This window comes from Salvelinus sp. IW2-2015, linkage group LG18 (assembly GCF_002910315.2).
Source record: "Salvelinus sp. IW2-2015 linkage group LG18, ASM291031v2, whole genome shotgun sequence".
Classification (NCBI taxonomy): Eukaryota; Metazoa; Chordata; class Actinopteri; order Salmoniformes; family Salmonidae; genus Salvelinus; species Salvelinus sp. IW2-2015.
The window spans coordinates 56,757,467-56,771,664 of NC_036858.1; the positions used below are offsets into that span (position 1 = coordinate 56,757,467).

Below are 14,198 nucleotides of genomic sequence, written 5' to 3' on the forward strand. Positions count from 1 at the left end.
AAGGTAGTTGAACAACACACACACAATGAATACACACACACATACTCATTGCTTGTAGTGCATTTGGCACGTCTGTCATCTGTTCTTCTTTTCTCTCTCCAGCCCTCTACTCTGATTTGACGTTGAGTTTCAGGGGTTTTGGGTGCAGAGTAATATTTCATGTAAGGCTGTCTGACTAATGGTCGTGAAGAGCAAAAGAGAGAGGCTTACGAAGAACTGACCGGCCATGGTCACTCTCTCTCTCTCTCTCTCTCTCTCTTTTCTCTCTCTCTTCTCTCTCTCTCTCTCTCTCATCATCTCTCTTCTCTCTCTCTCTTCTCTCTCTCTCTCTCTCTCCTCTCTTCTCTCTCTCTCTCTCTTTCTCTCTTCTCTCTCTCTCTCTCTCTCTCTCTCTCTCTCTTCTTCTCTCTCTCTCTCTCTCCCTCTCTCTCTTCTCTCTCTCTCTCTCTCTCTCTCTCTCTTCTCTCTTCTCCTCTCGTCTCTCTCTCTCTCTCTCTCTCTCTCTCTCTCTCTCTCTCTCTCTCTCTCTCTTCTCCTCTCTCTCTCTCTCTCTCTCTTCTCTCTCTCCTCCTCTCTGCAGTAGAATGCGAGGAGAGAGGAGATCTCTCTGCAGTAGAATGGAGGAGAGGATTCTCCAGTCGTTTTCAATTACCTCAATTAACTTATTAATTACTTAATCCTCTAAAAGAAGAGACTAGTCATTGGTTCAGAACAACTGCCTCTGATTAATCATTGACTCTATTCCCTATTGTAGCGGGAATGGTCAATCAAGGCAAGTCTTCAGGGTTATTTTACAGGTAATATGTCCTCTTACACGTCTTCTTGGTGTATGAACAATCCACTTGCAGACGTGCAAACGTGTACATGCCCACACAAGAACACACACACACACAAACAAACATGTTATAGTATGAATACTGCCCCAGCAGAGTTGGGCCCAGTGTCATATTCCTCCATGATATACAAACACCCTGCAATATTAAAAGGAGAGCTATGCCACGGACAGCTGTTCAGTTTGACATCTATTTCATTTCTACCCCGTCTCTCCAACCCTGGGCTTTGACAGCTGTAGCATGCACTGAATCATTTAACGTGTGTGTGTGTGTTGGCGCATGTGTGTGTGCCTGAGTCTGTCAGAGTGTATGTCAGAGTCTGTGTGTGTCTGTATGTGTTTGTGTGTGAGTGTGCGCCATCAAATGTCTCTATCAATAAAATATGGACCAAGCTCGTAACATTTTTTATGATATCAGCTGCTATATAAATATTCACAATTAAATATTCAGAACTCTGAGGAAATATATTGGATTGAATAAAAGTATAAAAGTCAAACCAACTTACATCAGAAAATAACATGAAAGCAAATTAGCATATCACCAAACTAGCCTCAATCAAAGCCATCTAAATAGATTCATAACTGTCTATAGCATCTGAAAATGTTATGTAGCCTTTAAAGGATGAGCAATCAATCAAAATGTAATGTTTCTTATATTACTCACACACTTTCATAATCAATCATCATGTATATTATTATCAGCAACTTTCAGTTGAATTTATTTTTCCCAATTTGAGATTTTTAAACAATTCCTCTACTTCAATATTCAGCAAACAAATTCCCTTTTATTTGCATGTATAGCATCACTATAACAGACAATTATATTAATACAACTTAAACAATTGCTATTACACACGGCACTATAGACCGCTATGTGCTGTCATTACTCAAACATTTGAGGAAACTTTAAGGACAGGCACCACAGGCTGAATATTTTTCTCGCACCTCCCAATTTGGTATTTTGGTCTATTAATATTAGTTTTTTAGACCCCAAAATTTTTATTTGAACCACATTCATGGACATAGATCAATCATTTTAAAGCTCAACACATTGCATTACACATAGTTTCAAAGCTCATTTCATAGAGAATGTTGCAAACTGGACTACATTTAGTAACATACTTTGAAGAGATGGTGATTGGATCGAAATAGGCGTTTGTCATTTTGTAGTCTAATTCTAACTGCCATTTCCCGAAAGTCAGACTCTTCCCACACGCCAACACAATTTTATCAGCTTCAGAAGCATCTGCATTTACCAAATTGCATGTGGTTATCCTTGAATATATTATCCAGACTTGCCCAGAGGGAATGCTAATATGTTGTAAATGTTTTATCCTGGATTAAAAAAAATGAAAAATGTGCCAAAAATGTCTATAGTATTTTACAGATTATCCACAATCTGCTCTGGAGAAGCCCGGTCCTGGAGTGTCTTAATAAAATGAAACACAAATACACTATATATACAAAAGTATGTGGACACACCTCAAATTAGTGTATTCGGCTATTTCAGCCACACACGTTGCTGATAGGTGTATAAAATTGAGCACACAGCCATGCAATCTCCATAGAGATTAGCAGTAGAAGGGCCTTACAGAAGAATGGCCTTACATTGGCATTGGAATGGCCTTACTGAAGAGCTCAGTGACTTTCAACGTGGCACCGTCATAGGATAACACCTTTCCAACAAGTCAGTTTGTCAAATTTCTGCCCTCCTAGAGCTGCCCCGGTCAACTGTAAGTGCTGTTATTGTGAAGTGGATACCTCTAGGAGCAACAATGGCTCAGGTTCAAAGTGGTAGGTCACACAACGGGACCACAGAGTGCTGAAGAGCATAGTGCGTAAAAATCATCTCTCCTAGGTTGTAACACTCATTACAGAGTTCCAAACTGCCTCTGGAAGCAACGTCAGCACAATAACTGTTAATCAGGAGCTTCATTAAATGGGTTTCCATGGCTGAGCAGCCGCACACAAGCCTAAGATCACCATGCGCAATGCCAAGCGTCGGCTGGAGTGCTGTAAAGCTAATCGCAATTGGACTCTGGATCAGTGGAAACTGGCAGCCCGACGGATGAATCTGGATTTGGCGGGTGCCAGGAAAATGCTAACTGCCCCAATGCATAGTGCAAACTGTAAAGTTTGGTGGAGGAGGAATAATGGTCTGGGTCTGTTTTTCATGGTTCGGGCTATCCCTTCAGTTCCAGTGAAGGGAAATCTTAATGCCCCCATGCACAAAGCGAGGTCCATTCAGAAATGATTTGTCATGGTTCGGTTTGGAAGAACTTGACTGGCCTGCACAGAGCCCTGAGCTCAACCCCATTAACTTCTTGAGAATACAGGGGGTGCTATTTTTCCATTAGCATAATTTGCTCTACAGATTAAACTGCCTCTTATTCAATTATTGCTCTTACTATATGCATATAAATAATACCATTGGAAAGAAAACAATCTCTAGTTTCTAAAACCGTTTCAATTTTGTCTCTGAGTGATACACAAGTCATTTGACAGCACTTTCCCTGACCAAGAAGTAGAATGCAAGAAGTCTATGCTCGCTTCAACGCTCTGCCTATATATGGTCATGACCCCMATGACCAGAAACACACTTCATTCGCCTTCCTCTGGGTGTCAAGAGGACGTCAGAGGAGAAATTCTTTGTTTATCTGGTACTGACGTGAAATAAGACCTATTTCTTTGGCGTGACCGACAACTTCCGGTTTTCTGATTCGCACGAGTTGGAGCTGCGATTGTGTACTGTTTTGCTGGCGTTATGGATGAAAACTATCTCCGTGTCGAATTTTGTTTGATACATGTGACCATATCATCGTAATGTATGTTTTTTCAAATAGTTTAATCAGATTATTTGAATTTTTTCGGGAGTTTTGTGGTGTTCCGTTGTCTGATTTTATTTACGTTTGAGAGATCCGTGCCACTCGACCAGTACCTGTGCTAAATGGAGTGGGAAAGGAACAATTCTGAACGGAACCAACGACTCATCTTGACAAAGGACACTTTGATCAACATTCTGATGAAAGATCAGCCATAGTAAGACCCAATTTACGATGTTATATCATATCTGTTGTGCATGTGAACTGGCCGTGGGCGCCTAGCCGAATCTGCCTGGTATAGCTATGCTAATTTAGCGCTACATTTTGTTTTCGTTATAAAACATTTAATAAATCTGAAATATTGTTTGGATTCACCAGATGTTGGGCTTTCAATATCTGTACGCTGTGTATTTTTCTGAAATGTTTTAAGATGAGTAATTCGTTATATGACGTTGGTCTCTGTAATTGTTCTGGCTGGGTCAGCACTATTTCAGATTGCAGCTGCAATGTAGAACTGTGATTTATACCTGAAAAATGCACATTCTTCCAAAAAAAAKCTATGCTATACCATAAATATGTTATCAGACTGTCATCTTATGAAGTTGTTTCTTGGTTAGTGGCTATATATATTTTTATTTAGTCGAATTAGTGATAGCTACTGACGCAGGAAAAAACTATTGGGAGTAAAAAAATCGTGTCCTTTGCTAACGTGGTTAGCTAATAGATTTACATATTGTGTCTTCCCTGTAAAACAATTTTTAAAAATCTGAAATGGTGGCTTTATTTCACAAGACCTGTATCTTTCCTCTGGTGTCTTGGACTTGTGATTTAATGATATTTAGATGCGCTACAAGTTACTTGTGACGCTATGCTAGCTATGCTACTCAGTGGGGGGGGGGGGGGGGGGGGGTGCTACCGGATCAGGGTTGTGACTCGTGAGAAGTTAAACACCTTTGGCATGATTGGAATGCCGACTGCGAGACAGATCTAATCGCCCAACATCAGTGCCCGACCTCACTAATGCTCATTGCTGCAAGTCCCCGCAGCAATGTTCCAACATCTAGTAGAAAGCCTTCCCAGAAGAGTGGAGGCTATTATAGCAGCAAAGGGTGACCAACTCCATATTAATGTCCATGATTTTGGAATGAGATGATCATGCAGTGTATTTAGGCTGACTTCATCCAGTGTCCAGAAAAATTACTTTGCATGGTATGCAAATGCACATTTAGTGAGGTATTGCCTCATTTGCATATTTTAATAAAATATATGTTATAAAAATTACTACAAAAAATTATTGTATTCGGGTCTACATTCAAATGGTAAAAGTGGATTGTGATATGATTTAAAAAATGTATCCCTATTAGGGTGTGGTGCCTGGCCTCAATATATCGGAGTACAGCTACTGATTTTGTAGTCATTACTCAAACCAATAGAGTCACTGTGACTTTGTACGGCATCTTGAGACTGCCGTAGCCAGTATACACTTCCTCAAAGTAGTCAGAATAAATCTACGATAATTTCAGAAATCTGTCATTCATTTTGACATTTTTGCAGAGGAGATCTTCTATCGATGAATCGTCTATCGATGAATGACAACAAAGAATCCTTACTGTTGACCAATGAATGACGAAGGGGTGTAGAACTTCGGCTTGCCTTGAGAAAAAAACATGTGTACATGAACAGCCGAAAAAACTCTTGCCGAAGACCAAAACTTCACAAAATGTCATCATAATAGGGGAAGCATGAGGACGCCTTTTCAGGTGCTGAAGCCTTTGCACCCAAGCCTGTAGGGGGCCCGAGAGGCATTTTCCTTTGCAACTATTATAAAAAAAATTATCAAACACTAGAGAGCATAATGTAGCCACAGTGTCAATAGTAAAAAAATAACTATGGATTAGGTTTTATCACAAGCACATACAATTAACTGCCAAAATAAAAGAAACACCAACAATACATATGTCATGAGGCCTTATTTTGAGGCCTAGCTTTACTCTAATGCAATGTCCTGAAACTCATGGTTTACAGGCTACATCAGACCTGAACGTAGGGTTTCAGTATTCCAGTAATTTTCTGGTAAAAAAAAAAAGGATTTCTGGGATTTCTGGAAAACGTATCAGAATTTTGCAACCCTAACTGCAAGTCACATTCTGCTGGCTTGCAAAGTGATGTGTAATTATATTTGGAATCTAGCCAGAGTTAGGATTTCCAACAGTTGGAACTTGTAGTCACCCGCAACCTGCATTCATAATTACTTCCAGGATTAGATCAGTGTGAGGACTTGACTTTGAGTTCACTTTACTAGAAGTATTTGAGCTAAAAATGCCTTGGGGTTTACAGTGTGTCTGACATGTTCAAGAATGCATTTTTTTTAAACATAGCAGTGGCACAGAACAACCATCCACGATGGAGCAGAGACCAATCACAGCACAATAAGTGACGACAGACAGAGAGGAAGGAAGGACTCCCAAAAACTCACCAGTCTGGTGACGATGGGTACCCCGAAATGCCAGATGTGCTCGTTGAGCAGGCCGCTGTACACCACGTTGCCAAAAAGAGCAATGGTTCCCTGCTGCTTACACAAGCCAGTTCCTGGTTTGGTTTCTATGGAGATAGAAATACATGATAGGTAAATGTCTTGGTTCAAATGCAGAAATACATCAAATGTGATGTCATACAATATATTAAAGAAAATAATGTAAAAAGATAAGAGACAGTGAGAGAGAGAGAGAGAGAGAGAGAGACAGACAGACAGACAGAACAGACAGACAGACGACAGACAGACAGACAGACAGAGACAGACAGACAGACGACAGACAGACAGGACAAGACAGACAGACAGACAGACAGACAGACCAGACAGACAGACAGACAGACAGACAGACAGACACAGACAGACAGAAGACAGACAGACAGACAGACAAGACAGACAGACAGACAGACAGACAGAAATGGACTGAGTTATTGGATAAGTCAGGGAGAGAGAAACACACAGGAAGAAAAAGATGGAGAGACAAACTGTATTTTCACGCACACAGGGAATAAAAGCAAGCATAAACACAGGCACACACACACGCACATCATTCACACATTGGCCAAAAACAAAAAGTGTAATGTTTTACACAGCTCAAAAATAAAATGAAAGAGGACTGTACTGTTGTCTCATTGCATAAGAGAGGGATCCAGGGGATTTGTGTCTGTATACCAGAAAATGCTGGGTTGTTTGGTATGTAAACTTAAAACAAGCCAGGTTGGGGTGTTGATTCTGGGAAATTGAGCTATGAACCACTGGGTCAGAACAGAAGATTGGAGACATCGCTTATTGGGGATATGGCTTTCAGATAGTTATTTTTGGCCACCTGTGAGAGTAATTGTCATTCCAGTTTATCTGTTCAGTTGTTTTGTCAACATATTTTAAGGTTGAGCACTTACACTTTTGTAGCTTTAACAAAGCTTAAATAATGATATTAAAGTCTGTAATGTGGTTAACTATAAATGTTCAATGTACAAACCTACAATGAACAGGAATGAAGTTTACTCTCATGGGTGGCCAAAAATATCTATCTGAAAGCTACACCCCCAACCCAAAGATGGGTTAATTTAGCCATCTATTGGGTTTTTATTCACTTTTTCATGCTCGAGTTCTAAATATCTCTAACAGTACCCCCAGTGTGAGTTTTCTCATGCACGTGATGTCAGAATTAGCTCACTATTCTAAAATGTGATTGTTATGCAACAGGACAGTTAAACAGTGCTGCCCTCAAACCAAGACACGCTGCCTGCTAATTGTCTAGAGGCTATGTTTCAATTTGACATGATTTTCTAAGAACAGTTTGAAATTAGATGTTCTCAGCCTCCTCATTAATTCACATAGAAGTTGCCCATTTCACTGTAGCGGACGATGTATGTTTAAGGCATGATATGCTAGATGAGGTGAGGATAAGCTAGATGAGCTGGACAAACTTCTCTCTTCGATGAGAGCCCAAGCACTCTCCCAGTGTTTCTTCAGGTTAAGTATGCAGACATTTGTGCATCTCCAGTCAGAACAGAACCTCCCCGAAATGTTCTCCCCTGACACATTTTCCAGCTGGCTCCCGCATTGCCTTCATTGTTGTTTGCCTTACTAATAATTACTCTATTATTATACTCAATTGTGCTTATGTAGTTACATGTTTCTATTAATTATGCAAAACAATGCAAATGCTAATGGCATCAAATAAGTATTAGCTTGTGTTGTATCCTTTGAAGCTGTCCTGGCATTATCATGACCATTGCACTGGCCTGTGTATTAATTTGGCCTGATTAGCTTTGCTCTGCCCTGCCCCATGTGGAGTCCTTGTGGAGTCCATCAGTTACTGTTGTACTTCATTGTAATATTGTTTTAATGCTATATCCTGGTATTTTATTTTATTTGCTAATAATTCCTCTTTATTCTGTACTTTCAGAAACCACACACACACACACACACACACACACACAAAGTATTGAACATACTATAACTTGCCAACATCATAATTGGAACTAGACATCTTTCTTTGCCGAAGAAAGAGGACAACTTTTGTATTCTAGCAACATCCTGTTTGGAGAGGGAGTAGGGAGGATGAGGGAGTGGAGAGGATGATGAGGGAGTGGGGAGGTGTGTGAGATATTGTCAATATAATTGCATAATGGAACTGTGTCCAATTAAAAAGAAACTTGTTCAGTAATCATTTCACTTGTTGCTTATAGCCTACTGCCGTGTGCGCATTGCTGCAATTATACATAAAATGGCTTAAACTCTGAGTTGTCCTTATGTTAGGTCCTGATCTGGCTATGACATATGGCTGTGGGCTACACTAGTTTATTTAGCAGACAAGATTCGCTGAGAATTCCTTGGCAATATTTGATAGTATGAAGAATACAATTAAACAAAGCTGAAAACATTAGAATGGCAATTTTCTCCAAACCATTTGAGGGAGTGCGCACATGCGGCTATTCTGTGTTCAGCTGTTAACAAAGAAACAGGTACTCCTATGTGCTTAATTTAGAGTTATTTATGTAACTTCAGTTGTGGTACAAATGTTAGGCTATATGTTTTGATTTTTAATACATTCTAAGGCTGCATGATGCGACTCTAATAATGATTTGAAAAAAGTTGCATGAAAGGAGTGAGCCCTGCTTAGTTTTTTTTATGCAGGCTGTACACACTTCCTCAGTCTCTCATTCACAATTTGACAAACACTTGATAATGCCTTGAATTACCCAACGGGATCCCCTTTGTGCAGCTGTAAAGCCCCCTATAAATATCCATGCCATTTGCTGCCAGTGGCTGAATTCCTTTCTCCCTGTGTGCTGCATGCTCCGAAGCACATCTCACTCACATGGCTCTCTGTCACCTGATCTGGTCTTTCTTACAGGCTACAAGTGAAGATAGACACATTGGGGATGCAACTGCACACGTCCTAATTAAATTCCGAGGTGGTTATTGAATATATTGGAAGAACACATTTACTATGTCAGCCAACAAGATGAGTAGGCCTAAAAAACAGCAAAAGCACTAGCCTATGTCAATCTACTATCCCCCATAGTACAAACGTTGATCTATTCTATTCTGTGTGAGAAATAAATATTCCAAACATGGTCTGGGACAGTTGTGGGATGTGCTAGATCCCAAATGAATACAACCACTAGCATACCAAAAACTATTTTAGACAATGAGTCTGACGCAACAGATCAGACTGTTTAGCTTAAATTGTTGATAAATTATAACTATTTCTTCACATTATATTCAAATCAAATTGTATAAGTCACATGTGCCGATTACAACAGGTGTAGGTAGACCTTACAGTGAAATGCTTACATACGAGCCCCTAACCAACAATGCATTTAAAAAAAATAAGAATAAGAAATAAAAATAACAAGTAATTAAAGAGCAGCAGAAAAATAACAATAGCGAGACTATATACAGGGGGGCACAGGTTAGTTGAGGTAATATGTACATGTAGGTAGAGTTATTATAGTGACTATGCATAGATGATAACAACAGAGAGCAGCAGCGGTGTAAAAGAAGGGGGGGGAGCAAAGCAAATAGTCTGGGTAGCCATTTGATTAGGTGTTCAGGAGTCTTATGGCTTGGCGGTAAAAGCTGTTTAGAAGCCTCTTGGACCTAGACTTGGTGCTCCGGTACCACTTGCCGTGTGGTAGCAGAGAGACCAGTCTATGACTAGGGTGGCTGGGGTCTTTGACAATTTTTAGGGCCTTCCTCTGACACCGCCTGGTATAGAGGTCCTGGATGTCAGGAAACTTGGCCCCAGTGATGTACTGGGCCATTCGCACTACCCTCCTGTAGTGCCTTGTGATCGGAGGCCGAGCAGTTGCCATACCAAGCAGTGACGCAACCAGTCAGGATGCTCTCGATGGTGCAGCTGTATAACCTTTTGAGGATCTGAGGACCCATGCCAAATCTTTTTAGTTTCCTAATGGGGAAAAGGCTTTGTCGTTCTCTCTTCACGACTGTCTTGGTGTGCTTGGATCATGTTAGTTTGCTGGTGATGTGGACACCAAGGAACTTGAAGCTCTCAACCTGCTCCACTGCAGCCCCGTCGATGGGAATGGGGGCGTGCTCGGTCCTCTTTTTCCTGTAGTCCACAATCATCTCCTTTGTCTTTATCACGTTGAGGGAGAGGTGTTGTCCTAGCACCACCCGGCCAGGTCTCTGATCTCCTCCCTATAGGCTGTCTCGTCGTTGTCGGTGATAAGGCCTACCATTGTTGTGTTGTCTGCAAACTTAATGATGGTGTTGGAGTCGTGCCTGGCCGTGCAGTCATGAGTCAACAGGGAAGACTGAGCACGCATCCTTGAGTGACCCCTGTGTTGAGGATCAGCGTGGCGGATGTGTTGTTACCTACCCTTACCACCTGGGGGCGGCCCGTCAGGAAATCCAGGATCCAGTTGCAGAGGGAGGTGTTTAGTCCCAGGGTCCTTAGCTTATTGATGAGCTTTGAGGGCACTATGGTATTGAACGCTGAGCTGTAGTCAATGAATAGCATTCTCACATAGGTGTTCCTTTTGTCCAGGTGGGAACGGGTAGTGTGGAGTGCAATAGAGATTGCATCATCTGTGGATCTGTTGGGGCGTTATGCAAATTGGAGTGGGTCTAGGGTTTCAGGGATAATGGTGTTGATGTGCGCCCTTACCAGCCTTTCAAAGCACTTCATGGTTACAGAAATGAGTGCTACGTGTCGGTAGTCATTTCGGCAGGTTACCTTAATGTTTTTGGGCACAGGCACTATGGTGGACTGCTTAAATGTGTTGGTATTTTAGACTCAGACAGGGAGAGGTTGAAAAGGTCAGTGAAGACACTTGCCAGTTGGTCAGCGCATGCTCGAAGTACACGTCCTGGTAATCCATCTGGCCCTGCGGCCTTGTTTAAAGGTCTTACTCACATCGGCTGCGGAGAGAGTGATCACACAGTCGTCCAGAACAGCTGGTGCTCTCATGCATGTTTCAGTGTTATTTGCCTCAAAGCGATTATATAAGTAGTTTAGCTCGTCTGGTAGGCTCGTGTCACTGGGCAGCTCTCGGCTGTGCTTCCATTTGTAGTCTGTAATGGTTTTCAAGCTCTGCCACATCCGATGAGCGTCAGAGCCGGTGTAGTATGATTTGATCCTAGTCCTGTATTGACGCTTTTCCTGTTGATGGCTTGTCGGAGGGCATAGCGGGATTTCTTATAAGCTTCCGGGTTAGAGTCCCGTTCCTTAAAAGCGGCAGCTCTAGCCTTTAGCTCAGTGCGGATGTTGCCTGTAATCCATGGCTTCTAGATGGGGTATGTACGTACAGTCACTATGGGGATGACGCCATCGATGCACTTATTGATGAAGCCAGTGACTGATGTGGTGTACTCCTCAATGCCATTGGAGGAATCACGTAACATATTCTAGTCTGTGCTAGAAAAACAGTCCTGTAGCTTAGTATCTGCTTCATCTGACCACTTTTTTTATTGATCTAGTCACTGGTGCTTCCTGCTTTAATTTTTGCTTGTAAGCAGGAATCAAGAGGATAGAATTATGGTCAGATTTGCCAAATGGAGGGCGAGGGAGAGCTTTGTATGCGTCTCTGTGTGTGGAGTAAAGGTGGTCCAGAGGTTTTTTCTTAAGGTTGCACATGCTGATAGAAATTTGGTAAAACAGATTTAAGTTTCCCTGCGTTAAAGTCCCCCCGTCTACTAGGATTGCCGCCTCTGGGTGAGTGTCTTCTTGTTTGCTTATGGTGGAATACAGCTCATTCAATGCTGTCTTAGTGCCAGCCTCTGACTGTGGTGGTATGTAAAACAGCTATGAAAAATACAGATGAAAACTCTCTAGGTAGATCGTGTGGTCTACAGCTTATCATGAGATACTCTACCTCAGGGGAGCAATAGATCGAGACTTAGATATCGTGCACCAGCTGTTATTTATAAAAATAGATAGTCCGCCGTCCCTTCTTTTACCAGACGCCGCTGTTCTATCCTGCCGACCAGCCAGCTGTATGTTCATAGTGTCATCGTTCAGCCACGACTCCGTGAAGCATAAGATATTACAGTTTTGAATGTCCCGTTGGTAGTTTAATCTTCCGCGTAGGTCATCTATTTTATTGTCCAAAGATTGCAGGTTTGCTTGCAGATTGGAAGGAAGTGGGGGTTTATTCGATCGCCTACGAATTCTCAGAAGGCAGCCCGCCCTCCAGCCCCTTTTTCTCCCCCTCCTCTTCACGCAAATCACAGGGATCTGGGCCTGTTCCAGAGAAAGCAGTATATCGTTCGCGTCGGGCTTGTCAGACTCATTATAGGGGAAAAAAGGATTCTGCCAGTCATAAGAGATGGTAGCGGCAACATTATGTACAAAATAATTCAAAAAACAAGTTACAAACAACTCAAATAAACAAACAAAAAAACACAATCGATTGGGGGCACATAAAACGTTTGCCTTCTTCTCTGGTGAAATTTCATGGAAAAGTATAAGCCATTTTATGTATAAGTGCAGCAATGCACACACAGCAGTAGGCTATAAGCATGAATGTTTCATTAGTGGGAAAACACCATTATCAAATGTGATTATGCATGTAATGCTTTCATCATAAAGGTGCATTTTTATGGTGAAAATTATCTTACTCAAACTTGAAACTCACGTGCTGCGTATGTATGCCATTTAGGCTCTACACCCATTGTAAAGCGGATTAATGTGCTTAATTTTAAGAAATTATTTGGCCACCTTATCAAAACATACAGGCCTATGGGCTAGGCTACATGAGATATGGGACAAAAAAAGGTATTCATTGTTTCTTGCCTTACGCTGGGCATCATTCAAAAGCGATAGTATATAAATCACAAGTTATAGGCTAATATTGTCACCCATCAGAGTATTCTTTATTTAACCTTGTCTTTACATATACAAAATAGTATTTGTGAAATCTGTTTTGATTTAGAAGGGACCACTACCATGCATCAACAAATACAATTCATCTATGCACTTAAATAGCGAATGGATGACGCATTTCCCGAGGTTCATTTTCATGCCAGACAAGTAGGCTATACTTCTGTTGTAAAGAGAAGCAATATGCTTAATATTAGGAAAGAGGAGAAATAAATATAGTAAGCCTAGCCTATCGAAAGCTGATGGGGGCCTCCTCTTTTTAATAGAGGTCATCACTCTGTTTTCTCACGCAATTGCAAAGCCTATAGAAAGGTTGCGCAACATCAGCTCATGAGGTTTGATTAGATTTTAGATGACATTGCATTGGTGTCAGAGTGACTAGAGGGACAATAAAGTGCGGTGTATCAGGCAGTTAGCAAGTTTGGTAGGCTACTAATGACCATCAGCAGCATCAGAGCTTGGAGAAGCCTAATTACCGTGACTAAATGGTCACATGGAATTTGACTGTCTTCATGACTCGTGATCGCCGGTGTGGCGGTAATACGGTCACCTTAACAGCCCTAGCTCCAAGTGAGTGTCAGGGGTGATGTGATTGGCTGCCGGTGTGGTAATACTGATGATTTGACTCCACCAATGGTTTGTTTACATAGCAGGTTACGATAATTAACGTGGCAGGTTAGGAGAACTAACGCAGCAGTTAGGGTGAATTAACATACAATGTTAAGAGAATGAGGTTAAGGTTAGGAAAATGGTTAGGGTTAGGGTTAGCTACAACGCTACAGTTGTCGACTACTGTGGTCCCGGACGCGACCACTAGATAGAGCTTTTGTAGTACTAGCTACTCCATCTAGCCACAAGAGTAGACAAACCATCTGTGGTGACAAATCAATATATTAACACCACCATGGGCCACTTATATCAATAAATCACTATCAGAAAATGGTTTTGTTGGATAATTATTATTTCATTTTTCTGTTTTATTGACGTTTTCAAGTTCTGGTGATACTTCCGGGTTGGAGCGAGCGGTCGCATTCGCACTTTGGTCCGCAGGTAGTATAACTTTTCATTACATTTCATTACATTTCATTATAGTACAACGGTTTGATTTGTCTAATCTTAGCAATTTCTTCTTAGCTAGCTACATAGCCGTCTTTGTAT

General features: G+C 41.4%; 1 pseudogene; it reads right to left on the minus strand.

Annotated features, from left to right (window-relative positions):
• The window catches only part of LOC111977964 (RNA binding protein fox-1 homolog 3-like), a 736,610-nt pseudogene that overhangs the window by 217,149 nt on the left and 505,263 nt on the right, over window positions 1–14,198 (minus strand).